This window comes from Suncus etruscus, chromosome 10 (assembly GCF_024139225.1).
Source record: "Suncus etruscus isolate mSunEtr1 chromosome 10, mSunEtr1.pri.cur, whole genome shotgun sequence".
Classification (NCBI taxonomy): domain Eukaryota; kingdom Metazoa; phylum Chordata; class Mammalia; order Eulipotyphla; family Soricidae; genus Suncus; species Suncus etruscus.
This window is the reverse complement of record NC_064857.1, coordinates 1,337,853-1,359,524: the sequence shown is the minus strand read 5'-3', so window position 1 is coordinate 1,359,524 and position 21,672 is coordinate 1,337,853. Positions and strand designations below refer to the sequence as shown.

Here is a 21,672-nt window from a genome sequence, read left to right as displayed (position 1 = left end):
TTTATGAAAAAGGCAGGAGCACCAATTTAAAAGATAAGAAATAAAAAGGACAATAAAAAAGTATGTTAGTGGCAGTTGGTGTTGTTTGCATAGACACATCAAAATATGAGGAATGTAGAAAGGACAAGTCTTTGGACTAAAACAGAGAGACTTTAATTATGAAGCATTCTGCCATGAGACCAACTACAGGCTCCTGCTATACTAAGTAATCTTACCCCAAAGTCTGTCTCTGTGGTCCCAATAAAAGTTCTTCACAATCATGATTGTTGAAGTCAGGTTTTTGTAGTTAGAGATTCTGTTTTTTGTACAGATCCTATGTTCAAGTCAGGGTGACACGGTGCATCTTTTAGGCTTTAGAATTCTCTAAATATAGTAACATGTCTTCTGCAAACAGTAAGAGTTTTACTTCTGGCTCTGCTGTGTGCTGGGCTGTGAACCATTCCATGCAGAACAGTTGCTGAGGGCACGACAGCAGAGCTGAGCAGTCTTTGCCAATAAAGGATGGAGCCAGAGGAGTGTGGACACTTCACTTCTCTTTGCAGCTTTTCACATCTCCTAGCCAATGAACTCCAGCACAATGTGTAGAAAACACCACATTAGAAGTTTGACAATGGGAAACAACGCAGGCTTTCACTCTACACAGAGAATGAAGATGGCAGCTCTAGTGACCTTAGAAGTGCTGACCACTTATTTGGCCTCTTAGAAAAGGAATTTGGAGAAGCAATAAGGAGAATGTTCATAGGACTCAGCATGGAGTGATCTGAATGAATCACGAACAAGAATCAGGAGAACATAAAAAAATAGAAAAGAGAAAACTCCAAACTAAAATAGCAGGACTGAAAACACAGTAGGAGAAATGAAAACCTCACTAGAAAGCCTCTTCAATAGAGTGACATCAATAGAGGACCAAATCAGTGAGCTGGAAGATCAGATGCATAACAACTTTATACAACAGAAGAGATTGCAAAAGAGCCTTAAAACAAACTATAAGACAATAAAAAAAATAGAAGTCTTTGATAAACTCAACAGAAACAATATAAGAACTATTAAAGACCCAAAGAACCAAAGAAGAAAATCCCCATGAAGTCGGCCAGAGAGATAGCATGGAGGTAAGGCATTTGCCTTTTATGTAGCAGGTCATTGGTTCAAATCCCAGCATCCCATCTCTCGAGCCTGCCAGGAGCAATTTCTGAGTGTGGAGTCAGGAGTAACCCCTGAGCTCTGCCGGGTGTGACCACCCACCCCCCAAAAAAAAATCCCCATGAAGAATCAACAGTCAAGGACATCATTGCAGAAAACTTTCCAGAGCTGAAGACTGAATGCAATCAAATCCAGCATGCCCTAAGAGTACCAATTCAAAGAGACCCAAAGAAAAGCACTCCAAGACACTTAGTCACAATGACAAATCCCACAAACAGGGATAGAATACGGAAAGCAGCAAGATCAAAAAGGGAAATTACATTTAAAAGAGAATCTTTAAGATTTACAGCAGACCTGTCACAAGAAACTGTCAAGACATTGGTGGGATATAGTGACAAAATTCATCAAAATGAATGCTTCACCTAGAATACTGAAGCCATTCAGACTCACATTCAGGTTTCAAGGAAGTGTACATAATTTCATGGATAAAAAAACAGCTCAGAAACTTACAGACATAAAACCAGCCTTAAAGGAAAAATTGAGGGGAGGGGGAGAAAAAAGAAAAATTGAAAAGTTGACATTAAGATAAGACAGACTAATAGACACACCAAAGTCCTACATCAAGATGAGACTAAATCCCATTACAATTAATTCTCTCAATGTCAATGGACTAAATGCACCAATAGTTAAGAGACACAGAGTGGCAACATAAATCAAAAAAGCTGAATTTAACATTCTGCTGCCTTCAAGAAACACATCTGAATAGTCAGAACAAACATATATGCAAAATCAAGTTTGGAGGACAATCACTCAAGCAAACAACTCCCTTATAAAAACCTGGAGTGGTCATATTAATATCAGATGACACAAACTTTAGACTTAGAAAAGTTATAAAGGGGGCTCAAGCAATAGCAGAGCGGTAGGGCATTTGCCATGCACAAAGACGACCCAGGACAGACCTGGGTTCAATGTCTGGCATCGCATATGGGCCTCCAAGCTTACTGGGAGCGATTTCTGAGCACCGACCAGTATCCTGAGTGCTGCCCGGTGTGTCCCAAAAACCAAATAAAAAAAAGAAAGAAAGAAAAGTTATAAAGGACAAAGATGGACACTTGTAATAATCGAGGGATATGTTCATTGCAGTATGTTTCATAATAGAGAAAATTTAGAAGCAGCCAATATCCAAAGAAAAGGTGACTGGGAAAAGAAACTATGATGTGTAAACACAATGGAATGTTAGTCTGCTGTAAGAAAAGATAAAATCATGCAATTTTCTGTTAGGCAAATGGATTTGTAGCTTGTCAAAACGAGTAAAATAAGTCAGAAGGAAAGTGATAGATACAGAATAATCTGCTTCATATGTGGGTTATAATGGGTTAAACATGGTAGGAAAATAATAATCATCAAAGAAGTAGAACCTAAAAAAATGGTTTATAGAACCTTTCCAAAGGCAAGGAGTGGGAAGAAAGTGGGTAGAGGGAGGAGACCTTAAGACAGTGGTGCATAAAAGCAGACACTCTGGTTGAAGGTATGATATTGGAACATTACATGTACAGCATTATAAATCATAGTAGTGCAAAACAAAACAATTAATTTCTCCAGGCAGGTTTTTGTATCTATGCTCTGAGGATATTATAAGTTTATTTCTTAGGGATTTTAGCAAAAGCTTTTGAATATAATTGTGCTCAGAATTCTAGGGGCCAAATTTAGCTTTATTCTGCCTTTTGTTTTGTCTGGAACATTGTTTTTCTTTCTCTCTCTCTTTTTTTTTGTCTTTTGTTTTGAATTATATCATCAGTCAATATTTTAAATCTACTTTTAGATTAAATTAAATCCTTTCTGGGACAAAACAAAAGATACCATTTTTAAAATACATGAGAGATTGAAGTGTCTGGATTGAATACCAAATCTCTCTAAGCTTGAGCATCCTTTTATTTATATAGTAACAAGCTTATGCTGGCATGGGTATTTACATCATTAAAGGAGAAACCCATTGTACTATAGGCTTCATTTTTCTACTTCTTAGAGGAAAAGATGATGTTTGTTGTAGGCAGCTTCTGTCCTACAGCATCAGTGGGATTTCAATAAACTCACTTCGGGAGAGTGGGTTGCACTGGTGGCAAAATATGAAATATGAAATAATGAAATCACACAAAATAAATTGTATGGGGACCCGCTTCTTCAATAGATGTGAGACAAATTTACTCTTCCATGTTGGTAATATATTTACCCAGTAACCCCATAATCATCCCAGTTTCAGGTATAAAAAGCATTTCCGAGCTGATGAAGGCAGGAGTCTTAGAAGAAGGGACACAGGACAGCAGGCCCTAAAATATACATATCAAAGACTAGCCAATACAGGTGAAAAAATCAGGAGCTAAAAGGGAGGAAGTAACATAAGGTGAAGGGGGTTTGCATTTTAGTTAACCAATTTGCTTTAGAAATGCAGATTTATTTGGCCAGAGGGGAAACTCTGGACTTGTGGTGCTGAACATTTCCCTGAGTAGAGTCATTGAGTGAGGCCATATTTTGGCCTGTAATTTTGCAAGGGAGAGAATGTGCCAAATAATAAGAAAATGTAATGTCGTTATCATGTCATGAATTTCAGAAACATTGCCAGTAATCCACATAGTGGGTATAATTAACATCCAGCAACGGGCCTAATGGCTAAAATATTTCTTGGGGATTATCAGGTCATTGCTCCAGGAAAATCTGCAGATACATCTGGAGGTGTCTTATGTCATGGCGTGGCAGGTTTGTACTTTAAAAAAAAAACATTTTTTGAAGGTAAAATATTTCTTCTTTGACACGTGAAGTATTTTAAAGTCTCACTCCAGACATATCATTGTAGTTAATCCAAGTGTAGGTGCTCATGGCTTGAAAATTAATTACAAAAAAACAAGGGTTGGTACAGAATTAAAAATTGGCTTGTTCCAGTGTTAGGAATCAGAAAAAAGGCGATGAGCTTGTTCTGTAAGCCCATATAATCAGGTTTGGGTTAGAAAATGTATATTAGAAGAAAATTATAGGTAACATATAAAGAGTAATAAGGTCTGTCTCAAGACAGCATGGAGGGTGTTGGTGATTAAGTCAATTCTACAATATGATGGTCTGTTCCTTGTAAAACTTTGAAGTAATGTGGCTAAATAACATTTCATCTCCAGAGTCTGAATAATAATCTTCAAGAATACTTTTAGAAGTCTCTTTTTGCTCTTTTCACTCCATCGAGACCTTAACCTGGTTTAACATTAAACATATAATGCATAAGAGATATTTTATAACTTTTTTCCTTTCTTATTTTTTTCCTTTTTTCTCTATTAGAAAGAATCATAGAGTTGGGATAACAGTGCCTAGATCTTTCTGAGGGCTACTTCTAAATATCCTATTAAATCTTCTGTGCATGGGCTATTCACCCTATAAAATATGATGAAATATGAACTTTGCTAATGCTTTAGGAACTGTGGAACTGGGCTGTTTGTAATAAGTCAGAGGAGATCCCATGTGGTGGCCGCTGGTATTCTCTTAAGAGAGGGGAATTTGTCTGCTCCATTCTGTGTAAATCTCGAATTTTTTAGTCCTGAAATCAATTTACTCAGGATGGCCTGAGGCTTGGGGATTTTCTGTCTTGTATTTTTTAATATGTTAAATCTTAATATGATCCTGTGTGTGGTTCCATCAAAACTGTCTGTTCAGATCTTTTTGCCTTGTCATTTTTAATTGTTTGAAATTGTCAAGTCTCAGCTCCCAGAATTCTTGGTTCCATTAACAAGACACATAACAATTCATTTAGTGAAAATTATAGCATACAGCCTCTAGATTGTATGTAGGTATGAAGGACATTTAAAAAAATAAAAAATAAGCTGTGACCTGCATTAGAACTTTATTTCTTTATTTTTAAATATGCTGATATGCCTTAAATTGTAGTTATAGATTCATTGTCATTTTGCTATTTAAAAAATAATCAACATGTCTCTAAAATTGTTGTTTAATCTATATTTGGTGTCCATACAGAATTGTCACATATGTAAAATGCATGTAAAATACTTGGCTTATATATATATAATTTTTATTTTGACCAAAGTGGATTACATATCTTTCACAGTAATATTTTAGATATATATTAACATTGAATCGGGGGATTCCCATCACCAAAGTTGTCTTCCCTCCACCCTTGTTCCCAGCTTACATCCCATATCCCCTTCCCTTACCCCCCGGGGCTGCTAGTATAAGAGGTCCCCTCTGTGTCTAGTTTGTTGTAGTTTGGGTATTGATTCTTTTGTCGTTGGCATTGGATTTGGTGTTTAAGTCCAATCATTTTTATTGCTACTTAGTGATCATACAACTGTTTGGTCTTGGTACCCTCCATTATTTCCCCCTCAATTTGTGAGGCAGAACAAGATGGTTCAAGTTATGTAGTTCTGATTGAAGAAAAGAAAAGCAATAAAGTGGGTAAAAATCAAACATGCCAAAAATGGGCAGAGTCCTTAGCGGCTCTCAACATCAGTTTGAGGGAAGAAAGGGAAAAAGGAAGGGAAGCACCACTACAATAAAAAAAGAAAAAAACCAACAAAAAATTCAATGAGCACTACAGCAATAAAGACAAGCACCACATAATAACCACGGTCCTGAAATAAAAACAAAACGGAGTGAAGAAAAAACTAAAAACAACAACAACAACAAAATAAAAAGCAAAAACATAGATAAATAAATACATGAAATTATTTTGTGCTTCTTTTTTTTTTTTTTTGCCACATAGGCACAGTAAATATTGGGAAAATTAGAGTGGGAATTTCCTTGGCCTAAGAGATACAGGGTTTCTTCGCCCTTGAAGTATATTGTCATGGGGAGTAACTACAGACTCCTTGCATGTTCATTTTCTCTTCCGTAGGTCCTTTTGTGGTGTATGAAAGACATCTGCTCCATCATGGGTGATAAAATCAGACCTCTATCTCTAGAGCTCTTGGTATTTACACAGGTCAAGGAATAGAGCTTATGAAGAGGTCTTTCTTTACGTTTCTAGAATTCTGTTCCTTTACTGTTGTTTTAATCAGTTTTCTGTAGTTAGTGGTCTTGGTCATTGCGCTGATCCTAGGATGAAGCCTGAGATAGAGTCTTTCATTATATTTCCAGAGGACTCATTCAGTTGCAGTTGTCTCAGTCAGACCTCTGGAATTAGAGACCTTGATTGTTGTACAGATCGTAGGTCAAACCCTAGACTAGGGCTTTTTTTTTTTTTTTTTGGTTTTTGGGCCACACCCAGCTGTGCTCAGGGGTTACTCCTGGCTGTCTGCTCAGAAATAGCTCCTGGCAGGCATGGGGGACCATATGGGACACCGAGATTCGAACCAACCACCTTTGGTCCTGGATTGGCTGCTTGCGCTGTGCTTTCTCTCCGAGCCAACTAGGGCGTTTTTATTGGTCCCAGGATACATTCTGCCCTGTCATGATAGTTTGCTTAAACGTGTTCGATGAGTAGGTCCTATAATAAAGTCTGTGGGTCACAGTTACCTGCTTCAGTGGTCTGGCTGGTCACATGCTTCAGGTCCTAATAGAGGGCATAACCTAGAGATAAAGGGTATGTTAAATGTTTTATCAAGGCATTTTATAATGCAAACTGAGTATGGTAGTTAGTGTGACTGGGCACTGAGGTGTCAACTCAGGTTGTCCACCCTTTGTATCGAAGAAACCCTGTGGACCAGGGGTCTCAAACTCGTGGCCTGCGGGCCTCAAACGGCCCTCCATACAACATTTTGTGGCCCTGCCCTAGAGGAATCTTTTATTGTTCTGTTTTGTTTAGTTGTTTGGGTCACACCCCCCAATGTTCAAGGCTTACTACTGACTTTGCACTCAAGGATCACCCTGACTTTGCCTCCTGAGGCTCCCAGGCAAATTGAGTTTGAGACCCCTGCGTGGACAGAAAAGCTGAGAGGTTATTTGAAATATAGTAAGATTAAGGCATTAAAACATATTGTTATGAAATGCTTCCACTGGAGTTACTGATATCCCATCGTATTCTTTACCTGTAATCCTGTATAAGATCCTTAAGACATTATTATTGGTCTTTGTAGTAAAAGACTGATTACATACCTGTTCTCTCTACGCTGTTGTTTCTGCTGTTGCTGGTTTCTTTATGGTATAATATGTAGTCAAGACTTTGTGTTGCTCCTCTTCCACTTGTTTTGGACACTACTCCCCAGCAAATGTTGATAATTAAAGTGTTTGAAGTTTCTATCCTGTTAAACTATTGGAGTTGTTCATGGAGTATTACATGTATATATGGTGCATATTCTAGGTACTTCAGAAAAGTGCTATCATTCTGTTTATCTTTCATCTTCTGGCTTACTTCATTTAACATGATATTTTGTAGATCCATCCATTTATTCTGGATTCCTATTCAGCCCTGCATTGTACCTTGTCCCTCAGAGATCTCCTCCTGCTTCCTCCTTCATCCTACATCCATGCAAATCCCCTTTTTGCCCCTGAGGCCAAACCTTTTGTAACCTCCCCAAAACCTCTCCCAGAAATGGGAGGGTCTTTCTTGTAGGTAAGGTTACAGGAAGAATGTGGGGTGGGGTTGCATCTGCCCCCCTTTTTTAAATAAAAACAAAAGAGCATAAGTTATCTTTTGTTTTCCCAGCTTCTGCCTATAGCCAAACAAAGCAACAAGTTTTAAAGTGAAAACTAACATATTACCCTTTTCCCCAAACATAATTTTTCTGCAAAATACACCATACACCTGTAACTTAAAATTTTCTTAATGCTTTCTACCAAGCACTATTCTGGAACTTCCTACTTCCTATACCTTTTAATACTATTTAAAATCAAGCGTTTTATCCTGGAACTTTCATGTTTCTATATAACCTTTTTCTATACAATTACAAGATTATTTATACAGAACATACATTTTAAAAACAGGCTACTACATCAAAATACACAGTAAAACATTATGTATTTGGCAATACTAACTATGGAAAACAAAAATAAAAAAATAAAAAAGCAAGAAAATGACTTAAATCAAGAGATACATCTGAAACAAAGTTAGATGCAGACGGTTTGAAATGAAATTTCTTAGTTGGGCTTCACTGTTATTTCCCCCTGCCCCCCCCTTTTTTTTTTTAAAAAATATGGAACACTTCACGAATTTGCGCGTCATCCTTGGCAGGGGCCATGCTAATCTTCTCTGTATCATTCTAATTTTAGTATATGTGCTGCCGAAGCGAGCACTATTTCTCCCCTTCTTTAAAATTTTTATACCACTACCTAATTTTATCCCATCACCAACACCAATTGTCCAGACTTTGTGTAAAATCTGTGGGCTTCCCATTTTATCCTTTCACCTAAAACCATTTGTCCAGATGCTGGGCTTCTTCCACATGGCTTCACTTCCATGGAGTTCCAGCCCCCACCGCTGGGTTCAGGGCTGGGTCCATGCACCTGCTACCTCTGGCCGCTTTTTTGCCCATCAGAATGGCAGGAGCCAGACCAAAGCGGCTGCATCAGGAGGGGTGGAACAGTCTCGGCACAGCTTTTCGCTGAGAGTGGTCCTGGCCGCTGCTGCAGCTGCTGTCTTCACAAGCTTCTTATTTGCCCCCCCCCCTTCCCCGGCAGAATTTGGAAGTGCAGCTCTTTGCCGTGTTGGCCCTGCATATTGATGTTCAAAGCTACGGTCATCTAAGCCAAAATCCGAAGTTTCAAAATTCAAAATCCAAGTCTGATCAGAAAATCAGTCCATTTAGATGAACTTTTTCTTTCTGGTCTGTTTCCAATCAAGGCCCTCCATCAGTCTTTGAGGAGGCCCAGGTCTTTGGAAAAGGGTTTTCTGCAACCAAGTTTCATTCCTGGGCCTCGGATGGGGGTGATCCAAGTTTTCAACTCCCCTATTTCATTGGCCCTTCTGTTCCCTGAAGGGGTCTCGGCCATCTTTGAAAATGGCTCCATGCGGTGGCCCAAGGTTTTGGGCTCACTGCAGCTGAAAAGAGCCAAGATCAAACTGAAGAACAGAAATCTCACCATGATCACTGTACTCTTGGGTCCAGAATTCAAATCAGAATTTGTGCACCAGATGTAGCATTAAATAATTAAGGAGGCCCTTTGGATGGAGCTGTATGGTTATGGGATGAATGGAAGGGCCTTTCTCTGCCATTCCAGCACCACGTGTCTCCAACCCCCACCAGCTGGTGGGTCTACCACTGGCTGGTCTACCAGCTGGTGGTTCAGGGTGGCAGCAAGGAGAAAATCCACTCTACAGGCAGGCTTTCCTTAGGAGATAACATCTTTATTTGCCCTGGCCAACATGTGTGGCCTATCATAACCATTTACACTGGATCCTTATTCAGCCCTGCATTCTAACTTGTTTCAGTCATTTCTCCTCCTGTTCCTTCTCCAAGTCCATCCATGCAAAATCCCCCTTTGCCCCTGAGGCCAAACCTTTTGTAACCTCCCCAAGACCCCTCCCAGAAATGGGAAGGTCTTTCTTGTAGGTAAGGTTACACGAAGAATGTGGGGTGGGGTTACATCTGCCCCCCCCTTTTAAAAATAAAAAAAAGAGCATAAGTTATTCCTTGTTTTCCCGGATTCCAACTATTGCCAAAGGCGGTTAATATTCCCATAGCCACAAAGTATAGTGAAAAATTAACACATTAGCCTTTTCCAAAAACATAACTTTTCTGCAAAATACACCATACACCTATAACTTAAATTTTTTTAATGCTTTCTACCAAGCACTATCCAGGAACTTCTAGTTCCTATACCTCTTAATGCTATTTAAAATCAAGCACTTTATCCTGGAACTTTCATGTTCCTATTAATATTTCCCTACACATAAAGTCCAAAAGCATATATACAGACCATACTTTTTGAAAACAGGCTAGTACATTAAAATACACAGTAAAACATTATGCCATTGGAAACATTAACTATGGAAAACAATAAAGCACATTTAAATCAGCAAGAAAATGACTTAGATTAAAGTTAGATGCAGATGGTTCTAACTCAGATCTTTCAGTTGGGCTTTACTGTTATTTCTGCCCTTTTTAAAAATGTTTACACCACTGCCTAATTTTATTCCATCACAACACCAATTGTCCAGACCTGTAAAATGTGTGGGCTTTCCATTTTATCCCTTCACCTAAAGCCATTTGTCCAGAAGCTGGTCTTCTTCCACGTGGCTTCACTTCCATGAGGTCCCAGCCCCTGCAGCTGGATCCGCTTGTGCCTTTTCACTATCCTGATGTGGAGGGTGGGTCCCAGTAGGAGCCACTTTTGGCCTGATCAGGAGCTTTCCATCACTTATGCCCTTCGGGCAATTTTTTGGAAGATTTTGCCACTGCCGCTGCAGTTTCTCCACCGGGCACATCTGGGTGTCCAAAGCTAAGGTCATCTAAGCCAAAGTCCCAAATTTCAAAAACTCAATTCTGAGTTTACTGAGCACTCTCCAGACTGTTTTCCAAAGGGGTTGGGCTAGGGGCCATTCCCACCAGCAGTGGATGAGAGTTCCTTTTATACCACATTCTGCCAACAGAAGTTGTTTCCATTGTTTTCGATGTGAGCCATCCTCACTGGTGTAAGGCAGTACCTCATTGTTGTCTTGATTTAGATTTCCCTAATGATGAGTGAAGGAGAGCATTTTTTCATGTGTCTGTTGGCTATCTTTTGGTCTTCATTGGAGAAGTGTCTATTTATTTCCTCTCCCCATTTTTCTATGGCTTTATTAGATTTTTGGAGGCTCAGCTTTCTGAGTGCTTTGTATATTCTAGATATCAGCTCTTTATCTGACGTGTTAGTGCAAAGATTTTGTTTCCCTTTCTGTTAACTGTCTTCTAGTATTAAGTAGGGTTTCTTTTGCCATGCAGAAACTTTTTAGTTTGATATAGTCTCATTTTTTTTAGTTTGATGCTAAAATTCTTGCCATTGGTGTTCTATCCTTGAAGACTTTTTTGATATATTGGTCTTGGAGTGTTCTGCCTATATTTTCCTCAATAAACTTTATAGATTCGGGTCTTATTTCAGATACTTGTCTTTTGAAAGCTAAAATAATTGTATTGATGCGAAGTATAACAGTTTATCAAGTATGAAAGTAACCACATAACAAACGTGCTCGGATCTGTGGTGTCTGTAAGTTAGGAAAGTACTGGGCAGATATCTATGCATATATCACTAGTGCCAAAACCAAAAGTGGGAAAATATATTTTTACCCCCAACCCAAATCTGAATGTGAAAGTGGAAGTTTGCAAAAGAGAATTGTTACATGGTGTAGACAAATGACTTAATTAAACCTATCAAGTGGAAAGGGTTGTTCCTTTGGGTTGGAGGCTACTTTAGGCTTCTTAGAGGTAGGAGAGGAGTAGAGGGTCCGTGTGTTTTAAAGCAACGGACAAAGTTCTGCTTTGCAGTGTATTGGGCTAGCCTCCACATAGAAATGCTGACAGATTTTTGCTCTCCCTGGATGTAGCAGCAAAGTTATAATTAATCTAAGAGGGAGAAATATGTGCTTTTGAGATTCCTTCACCTGAACTTTCCTTGTTATGTCTGAAAAAATATTTGTTAGTCCCTTGTACTTAAAGTTAACAACTGTCCTCTTTCTCCTCCAAGAATATTTCTCAGTTAGGATTATATACATTTATTATGTGAGCCATGGATTTTTGCTAGCAACATTATTAATTCCTGAATTTAAATATTTTATGTTATAATTTATTGTAGCTATTACCAAAGCCATCATAACTACAATTGCAATCATTATCATTGCCATCACTGAAAGTGATGAGATTGTTTTCTGATTCTTTTGTACTCAATTGCCCTTAATAGCTCCCTTACCTTCAAGGAAGTGACTTGACTTTATTTTAGATTTACTATGTATTCTTATATTTACCATGCATATAAATCGATATATTTGTTTTCTTCTCCAGAATATTCATACTACTTGTCTTAGAAAAAGTGTAAAATTACTAACTATATGTTTAAGAAAACAATTTAGTTTTGTTTCAAATGATCTTTCATCTTTAAAATATAGCCTTCTAAAATTACGTAAAAGCTACTACTTGCCAGATGAATTATTGTGAACTGTGGAGAATGTACTGTAAAAGAGACAGATTTCCAACTAAAAAACTATTTTAGCATGACTGTGACTAAAACATGTTGGGTATAGAATAAAAATTTCATCTTGGCGGGCCCGGAGAGATAGCACAGCGGCGCTTGCCTTGCAAGCAGCCGATCCAGGACCAAAGGTGGTTGGTTCAAATCCCGGTGTCCCATATGGTCCCCCGTGCCTGCCAGGAGCTATTTCTGAGCAGACAGCCAGGAGTAACTCCTGAGCACTGCCGGATGTGGCCCAAAAACCAAAAAAAAAAAAAAAAAATTCATCTTGGCACTACCACTTCTGGTAGTTTGGACTTACAAAAGTTTTCTTATCCCACTAGTTTTATTTTCATGTTCAGTTTATAACATACAGATAACTTTATTTAATCTTAACTATGCAATTTTATAAATGAGATTAAGTCAAAGTATAGTTGTAGATCCTAATAAGTAATATAGCATTTTTGGAAACCATATAATAATATAAATGATAAACTTGAGAAGCACTGCTATTTTGAATAAATAACCTATTTCAGCTGCAATTTTGTATTTAAACATTTTAAGAAAAGAGAATATGTCTTATTGCCAACATAAAAGTACTGTTAACTATAAAAGCATAATTAACACACAACTAATGTTTCCCCAATCCCAACCGGCACTCTCAGCTCTCTAACCCCATGTTTTATTATCATTTTATATTTGTTTTTTATTTAATTCTCTATCTACCAAAGATAAGTATAGTAATAGTCTGTAACAAAACCATAACAGTTCATAAAAAATAGTGGAATGTGGATATAGGAAGGAAAGCCAGAGGTAAAATCAGGAAGGGGTCAGGGTAGAAAACACTTTAGCCATGTTGGGGTGAAGTAAATTTGTACATGAATACTATAAGCTCAAACATCATTGCCATGCTATTATAAAAAACAAAACTTAAAGGCTGATTGCAGAAAAACTTTTTGCAAAATAAATAAAATTTAATATAAAATTAGTTTATATATAATGAAATAAATCTGTGAGAAATTAGACATAAAACTCTAACCCAAATAATTAGCCAACAGGCATATTCAATGCTTAATTTGATTTTTCTCTAATAATATAATTTAAATAATATGAATATTTAAAAATATCGTTCCTGAACCAGCACCAGGAATCAAACTCTCCCCGGGGAGGCCTTAATGCCAACTTGCTCCAGAGTAGATTCACATGACACCCTGATGACAAGAGAACTTAGCAACAACTCGATCTAATGGCAGATTGCCCTACCTCTCTCTCTACCTGATACTGAGATGAAATCAGAAGACACTCTGTGACACCCAGCTTCATCTTAGGATCTGTGCAAAAAACAAAATCTCTAATTACAGAAGACTGACTATGACAACCTTGACTGAGTAGGACTTTTCCTGGAAACATAAAGAAAGACCTTGGGGTTGGACAACTAACATGCCTGGAACTTGAAGTTGGTCTTATGATAGTATGCTTCATGAGTAGAGACACCCTGTGTCTCTTAGTACAAGAACATTTTCTTTCTAATTTCTCCAACATTTACTGTACCCATGCAAAAATAACAACCCCCCACAAAAAACACCCAAAATCCCATAAAAAAACCAAAAACATAAAAAACCTTGCCACATCTGCCCTCCCTTTAAAAATGTATTTTTATATTCTAGATAGGGGTTTGTACCTTTTTAATAGAACCTCAGAACATAAATTACTTTGTTCTGCTTCATATTTTTATGTCTTCCTACAAACTATTAGAAAAGGAAAAAAAGAAGTGAATGGAACCCAGGGACCAAGTGGTTTTAGGAGCATTGAGTGAAAAACAAAATGGTCAAAACAAAATACCCAAGCCAAATTCAATGACAATAGAATCAAGAGACCCAAACTATAATAAGCTAAACACAAAAAGGACCTGTAACACTAATAGTCTAGGGGGATAAAGGTGGAGGTATGGAACGCATGCTGAGAACTATGATGGAGGAAGATCAACACTGGTGGTGGGAATGGTCCTAATTCACTGTCACTATATGCCTTAAACACAACTGTGAAAAATATGAGTTTTGGAAAAATTCTTATTTTTTTAGATTTAATAAAATGGATGCTAATTTTTAATTATTTGAAGAAAATGCATTACATTGCTGATATAGTTAATCATAATACGTTTGTTTTCAGATAAGTGAAAGCAACATTATTGAAAAAAGAAAGAAAATTGGAAAAAAATGAAAGAATAAAGAAAAAGTACAGTAGCAAGCACATTTGTGAAAAATCATTGTAGTTCAATGAAATCATTAATACAATGGAAGAAGGGTTAGTAAGCTCTTATTGTTAGTTGTTCATGACTTTTAGGGGCATGTTCTCAGTTGTCAGGCCTCCTGGAAAAGGAATATTTGGGGGAAGGTGCCCACACTTGCTCCATGAGCCCTGGTGATATCAGTCCCCAAACCAGTGTAACTGAAGTTGTCAAACTGGTGTCCCTGAAGGGGATCCTAGTGGGTCAGTGATGAGGCAAGGCCACTGGGGAAATGTTGGTTCTGGGTGATGGAAACAGCAAGCATGGCTTTGGTTGGACAGGCGTTTGGCTCACCCTCTCCTCCCAAGAGGGCCAGATTTATGCTGCATGAGCCAGTGTAGTAGTAATCGTTCATCTCTCGGTTTACATCTTGTTTGAGAAAAGAATGAATTTATGGAGCTGGCTGGGTTTGAACATGGAGATTGTGATATGGGCAAGATTACAGCTGCTAGACTTACTGAAAGAAAGAAGATATGGGGTGGTTGAGGATACCCTGCACTCGCCCCCCAAAGCCCTGGCGATATCAGCCCCCAAACCAGCATACCTGAAGTATGGTCAGATGATTGTCCCTGAAATTCTTTGTTTTGTTTTTGGGTCACACCCAGCAGCGCTCAGGGGTTACTTTTGGATCTGTGGTCAGGAATCTTTCCTTGCAGGCTTGTGGGACCATATGGGATGATGGGAATTGAACCCAGGTCCGTCATGGATCCCTCCCGGATCGTCCACATGCAAGGCAAACACCCTACAGCTGTGCTATCACTCCGGATCCTGAAATTCTTACTTTGTTAAAGCATGACTAATTTATGAATCCTCTTAAGAAGCGGACAACCATAACATTTTTACATTCATTAAGTGATGTGTTTTGTAATATATGCTGGGAACAGAGGTTGAGGGGGGACAATATTGGTGGTGGGAACGCCCCTGATTCAATATCACTATGTACCTAAAATACTACTGTGAATGATTTGTAATCCACTTTGATCAAAATAAAAACATAAATTTAAAAATAAAAGTAAAAGAAAAGAAACACAATCCTAATTCACATAATGAACAATTTTTCAATAAATGTCAAAGGATGAAAGATAGAAACAAATGCATATAATTAACTGGGATAAAGTTTTTCCAATTACAAAAACAGGTACAATAGTAAAATAATCAATGTAAGTAAATTTCTCATTCTAAGGAAAGAATTCTCTCAGTAAGTAGATGGAATCGAATAGAGTTCATGAATTTCATGTCTAAGAGACCTTGTCAGATAATTTATATTGTATATTAATAGATTTAAAAACTGCTTTTCTTCCTAAAAGGACAACTATTTATAGAAGAGCTTGGCTCAGCTCAGTAGAATTATATTCAAAAGGTATATTTGTGATTAAGTATATTTATACATTTGCTGAAAAAAGAAAATTTCTTTATTGCTACATCAGATTATATTTCTGAAAGATGGGTAGACTATTTTGAGTCTTAGTAAGGGACATTAACTAGTTCAGCCCTTATAAAATTAAAATAAAGGATACTCAAAATACTATGTTTAGAGTGTCCATACAAACCAGTGATTCTGCTTCTTGGCTTCTAACACAACAATACAAGCACAATTAAAAAGGAGACATACAGGGGCTGGAGAGATAGCATGGAGGTAAGGCATTTGCCTTTCATGCAGAAGGTCATCGGTTCGAATCCCAGCGTCCCATATGGTCCCCCGTGCCTGCCAGAAGCAATTTCTGAGCATGGAGCCAGGAGTAACCCCTGAGCACTGCCGGGTGTGACCCCCAAACCACACACACACAAAAAGGATACATACATACATATTTATTGCAACATTAAGTATGGCCAGGATATGCAAAAAACCCAAACTGTCCCCACAAAATTGTTCTGGGATCAGCCCCAGCAAGAAGGATTGAAGCAGAGGCACTGTGGATGATTAAGAGAATAAGACAGATGAAAGAGAAAAAGTATGGAATCAGGAGGTAATAGCTTGTAGAATGAGCTTTGACTTCCTTAATATTTGAATTTATTACTTTGAACTAAACCATAATTAAGGAGCAGAAGAACAGCATTCTTTGATCATGTGTGTAACTGTCCCAGTTCAACCAGGCTAAGCTTTTACACAGCAGAAGGTCTCGGTATATTGGGTAAACAATAAACAATGGTGAATTTATGACAGGGGATAGGTTCTTCTGGAAAAACAAACAAATAAAGCAGTCATAGGAACCTTGCCTCTGGATTTCGACATCAGCACCAGGTTTCAGGTTCCTGTTTTCTCACCATTTTACCTTTTTTTCTCATACATTCTATTTAGCCCTCAGTTGTGAACAAAAGTATAGATACACAACGATCTACTTACACAACAAAATATTATGCAGCTATAAGAAAAGATGAAATCTTGAAATGTGCCATAACTTAAATGGAGCAGAAAGTTAAAAAGTTCAGAGGGAGCAAACAGTCACATGAACATTGAGTGGAAATAAAAAATAATCAGACCTAAACAGTAAATCCAAAGTCAACCACAGCAGAATCATGGTACCCAATGATTCTCTCTCTCTCTCTCTCCATATATATATATATATATATATATATATATATATATATATATATATATATATATATGTGTGTGTGTGTGTGTGTGTGTGTGTGTGTGTGTGTGTGTGTGTGTGTGTGTGTATCCAAGCTATATATAAACTGGACCTGTTACACTAGCAGTCCAGGGGGAAAAGGGAGGAGGTCTGGGATGCATGCTGGGAACAGGGGTGGAAGGAGGACAACACAGGTGGTGGGAATGGCCCTAATTCACTGTCGCTATGCATCTTAAATATAACTGTGAAAGACTTGTAATTCACATTTGTCAAAAAGAAGTTCAGGGAGAGAAAAAATTAATTATTGATTATATTTTTGACCTATGGTATATAATGAATTAAAACAAGAGAACAGACCAAATATACTGATGAGATTACAAAACAGCGAAATGAGTAGAGGGGTGAAAGAAGCACGAAGCAGAGTAGAGGAGAAATTAGAACTCTGGGGAAGACTTCGCACTTTGGTGGCAGTGATGGTGTATTCAGATGTACATCAAACCCACAAATAGCTACCACAATTGTAGCTGTGTTACCTAGACTACAATTTAAAAGGAAACAAGGTAAAAAATAATTACATGAATTAAGTGAAAAAAATTTTAATAATTTTTATTGTGACCAATAAATGTGAGAAAAATTATTGTGGCCAATATTGTGAGAAAACTTAACTATAATTACCTTTCTGAACATAAAAGCCTAATGACAGCATAAGGTAAGCTTTTTTATTCACTCACTCATTTAATAAATATTCCGAAGGGCCCATATTAATATGTCAGATCCTGGGGAACCAAAATCTAATAGGTAGAAGATTTCACTTAGCTTAGTCTGGTAGGTAAATAAGTTACATAAACTGCCATACAATTGAATAAATTATTTTAAAAAGATTTGAAATTAGTATACAAAAGGAAATAATCTGGTAGGTTTAGGGCAGATAGTACTACTTGATCTTGGCCTAGTGCTGAGAAGCAGGGAAGAGATGAATTTTCTAAGATGAGCCATCTGCCTGGTTCTGATCCAAAATTGTCAAATATAATGAGATTATAAGGATGAATGTCAGTCAATAGTAAAGTTTTCTTGGATGGGAAGAAAGTAATGTGAGACAAAGGAGGATGAGGACATTACTATGCTTATTACATATTGAAATATGTAATATCATATATTAGAGTATGTAATATAATATAATATAATATGAAATATACATTATTATGTGTTACAGGCTGGGAACATTACTATGAAGAAATTTGTGCTTTATCCTTGGTACAAAGAGCTACCATTTGTATATGTAAATAGGAGAATCATATCATGTAATTTTCAGCCAAACTGAAAATAAATTGATAGCTATGGAAGGAGGTCGACAAACAGAGTCCTGTTTGGGGTATGCTTTTTTTTTTTTTTTTTGGTACCAGGGAGCAAATCTGGGCCAGATCTCTACAAAGCTGCGTCATACCCTTTACTATCGCCTTCAGTTCCTTAACAAAACTTTAAGTCAATAAACAGTTATTTAGTTCATAATTTGTTGTGTTTCTTTACAGCTGAACATTTCTGGTTAAAGTGATCTACGGGGGAGAGGGGACACTTTGATGATGCACAGGCTTTACTCCGGCTCTGCTCTCAGGGATCAGTCTTGGCAGAGGACCATATGGAGTACCAAGAAAAAAACCAAGGTTAGCTATGTGCAAGGCAAGCATCCTGCCTGCTGTTCTATGTCTCTGGCCCTTAGGGTGATCTGTTCTATTTTGTTGTTTATCCTAACATGGCAAACACTGACACCACAAAGAAGGGTTCTTTCCTAACTGTAAGCTTTCCCTTTTTGCTAACTTGCCCATTTACGGACCCTTTGTGTTGAAAGTCTATATTTATTTATTTTTGTGTTTATTTTGTATTTATTGATGTATTCTAGTTGGCAATTTCTACAGTATTTTAGCTGAGTATTTTTTGTGGGGTGAGGGAATAAAGCTCAAGATTTATTTTAATTTTAATAGTTTACTTATTTTATTTATTATATTTTTAACTGCATTTTTCAGTTCTTGCATCTCTTACCTGTCTTACCATCTAATCTTCAGAGACTTGTTTTATACAACATGTGCTTGTTTTTATACATAAAGTCTCAGTTTTATTTCTTAATTTTTTTGGTTTGCGGGCCACACTGCATGCTTACTCCTGGCTCTGCTTTTGTGCATCACTTCTGGCAAGCTCAGGGAACCATCTGGGATGCCAGGGTTTGAACCCAGATTGGCTGCATGCAAGGCTGCTGCTGATCTTTTGCTCCTCTTTGCCCAGAGCTTTTAGTTGTAGCTAGCAGGAAAGAGAAGAAAAAATATGGGAAGATAAGTTGGCTATTTTTATTTTATTTTTTACATTAGAAAATTATTTTATTTAAATATTGTGGTTACAGTGTTGTTCACTTTTTTTAAACAAGGTTGTTTATTTTTTCCCCACAGTTACAAAAATTGTTCCTGATGAGTATCATACTTTTTTTTGTAATCACATAACGCATGAGAATGATGTGGAAGAGGGTAAGGTGCATCTGAGTCTTAAGTCTTTGATTTAAGTGATTTGTCAATCACATTCCATTCAGAATCAAGGGGGTCCTGGGGTAGAGGTAAACTAAAGGTTTTGAGAAAGGATAATTGACTTAATAAGAAGTTCGAGTTGAAAGTGACAAAAGTTGCTGTTTATGATTTTACTTATTCGTTTGTTCATTTTTGAGGTTGCATCCAAAAATGCTCAGGGCTTACTCCCGGGTTGTGTGTGTCTCAGGATCATCCAGGAGGAGTTCAGGAGACTGCATACTGGGATTTCAAGCGTGTCAGCTGCTCACAAGGAAAGTGCCTTACCTGCCGTGCTGTTTTATTTCATTTTCTCCATCCCTGAAGCGTACTTCTAAAAAATAATTTGCATGTTTAATTGAACTCTTCTGATACTCTAATAGGTATACATTTTTAAAAAACTTGAATGGACTTGATAACTGATTGGTTCTCTTCTATTGTGGTAAAGTACATTTCAAAACTCTAGTATTATTATTGATGTTATTTGGTTGGGGCACGTGTCTGTGCTCAGAGATTATTTCTGGTGGTGCTGAAGGGACCATATGCAACGCTGGAGATGGAAGTGGGGTCTATTGCATGCACAGTAAGTGCCTTATTCACCATGCTATCTCTGGCCTGGACTTATTTGAAAGAGTTCAATTGTATTATGTTAAGCTTTGCAGGTTGTACAATCATTAGCACCACATTTCTTTAAAAAATTTTTTATTGAGACCAATGGGAATTACAAGTTTTTCACAGTTAGATTTAAGGTATATCTGAGAGAGAATTAGAGCCACTTCCATCATCTTCCCATTGTTCCAATATGATCCAATACCTCCACCCTTCGTCCCCTGGACTGCTAGTGTCACAGGTCCCTTTTGTGTCCAGCTTGTTGTGGTTTGGGTCTCTTGATTCTATTGGCGTTGACTTTGGGTTTGGTATTTAGGTCTGATTCTTTTTATTTTCACTTAATACTCATAAGACTGTTTTGCTCCTGGTACCATCCACGTTTTTTTTCTCAGTTTGTAGGAAGACATAGAAATATGAAGCAGAACAAGATGATTCATGTTCTACGGTTCTGATTAAAAGACGTGGACAGGAGCCCCTGTCTGGAAGCTATAAATATGAATTTAAAAAAAGAGGGGGGACTTGTATGTCAGGGTTTTTTAAATTTGTTTTCTTTTTGTGTACATTTTTGTATAGGCACATCAAGTATTGAGGAAGTTAGAAAGGAAATTCTCTTGGTCAAAGTAGCACCACATATTTTGAGAGTTTATTTTAATCAGAAATTTCTATATGGAAATCCTGAAGGCACCTCACCAGAAATTAAGGGTCAATACATTATTGTAGAAGATTTTTTTCAAAGTGCATAATTTTTACCTGTAAATGTTTAAAATTTTATGATGTTGAAACTTAGAAGGATTCACAATTTCTGTTGCTACAAATGGTTTGAGCATGGCCATGAATGAGACCTGAACACAGATAGCCAAGAGTAAGCCCATGACATCAGCAGTTGTGGCTTATTCCTCCTTCCGCAAAAAAGAAAAATTAAATCATTCATGTATTTTGTGAAAGGCTCATATTATTAGTTACTTTTTTTGTTTTGTTTCGTTTTTGGGTCACACCCAGCAGCGCTCAGGGGTTACTCCTGGCTCTACGCTCAGAAATCGCTCCTGGCAGGCTCCAGGGACCGTATGGGATGCTGGGATTTGAACCACCATCCTTCTGCACACAAGGCAAATGCCCTACCTCCATGCTATCTCTCCGGCCCCTTTTAAAGTTACTTTTTTAAAATTATCTTTATTTAAACACCGTGATTACAAATATGATTGTAGTTGTATGATAACAGTCATGTAAAGAACACCCCCTTCACCAGTGCAAGATTCCCACCACCAATTTCCCAGGTCTCCCTCCTCCCCACCCCACCCACACTGTACTCAAGACAGGCTTTCTATTTCCCTCACTCATTCACATTGTTATGTTAGTTTTCAGTGTAGTTATTTCTCTAACTGCACTCATCACTCTATGTGGTGAGCTTCATGTCATGAGCTGCACCTACATGGGAAGATGGGGGGAA

The 21,672-nt window shown here is 37.6% G+C and overlaps 1 protein-coding gene and 1 non-coding gene across 2 annotated transcripts in view; one reads left to right on the top strand and one right to left on the bottom strand.

The window, feature by feature from the left end:
* Positions 1–21,672, top strand: part of OPRK1 (opioid receptor kappa 1) — a 204,248-nt gene that overhangs the window by 52,168 nt on the left and 130,408 nt on the right. The window lies entirely within an intron of this gene.
* Positions 8,259–8,364, bottom strand: LOC126021553 (U6 spliceosomal RNA). The gene has a single exon (XR_007500059.1). It is a non-coding gene; the product is annotated as a U6 spliceosomal RNA (small nuclear RNA).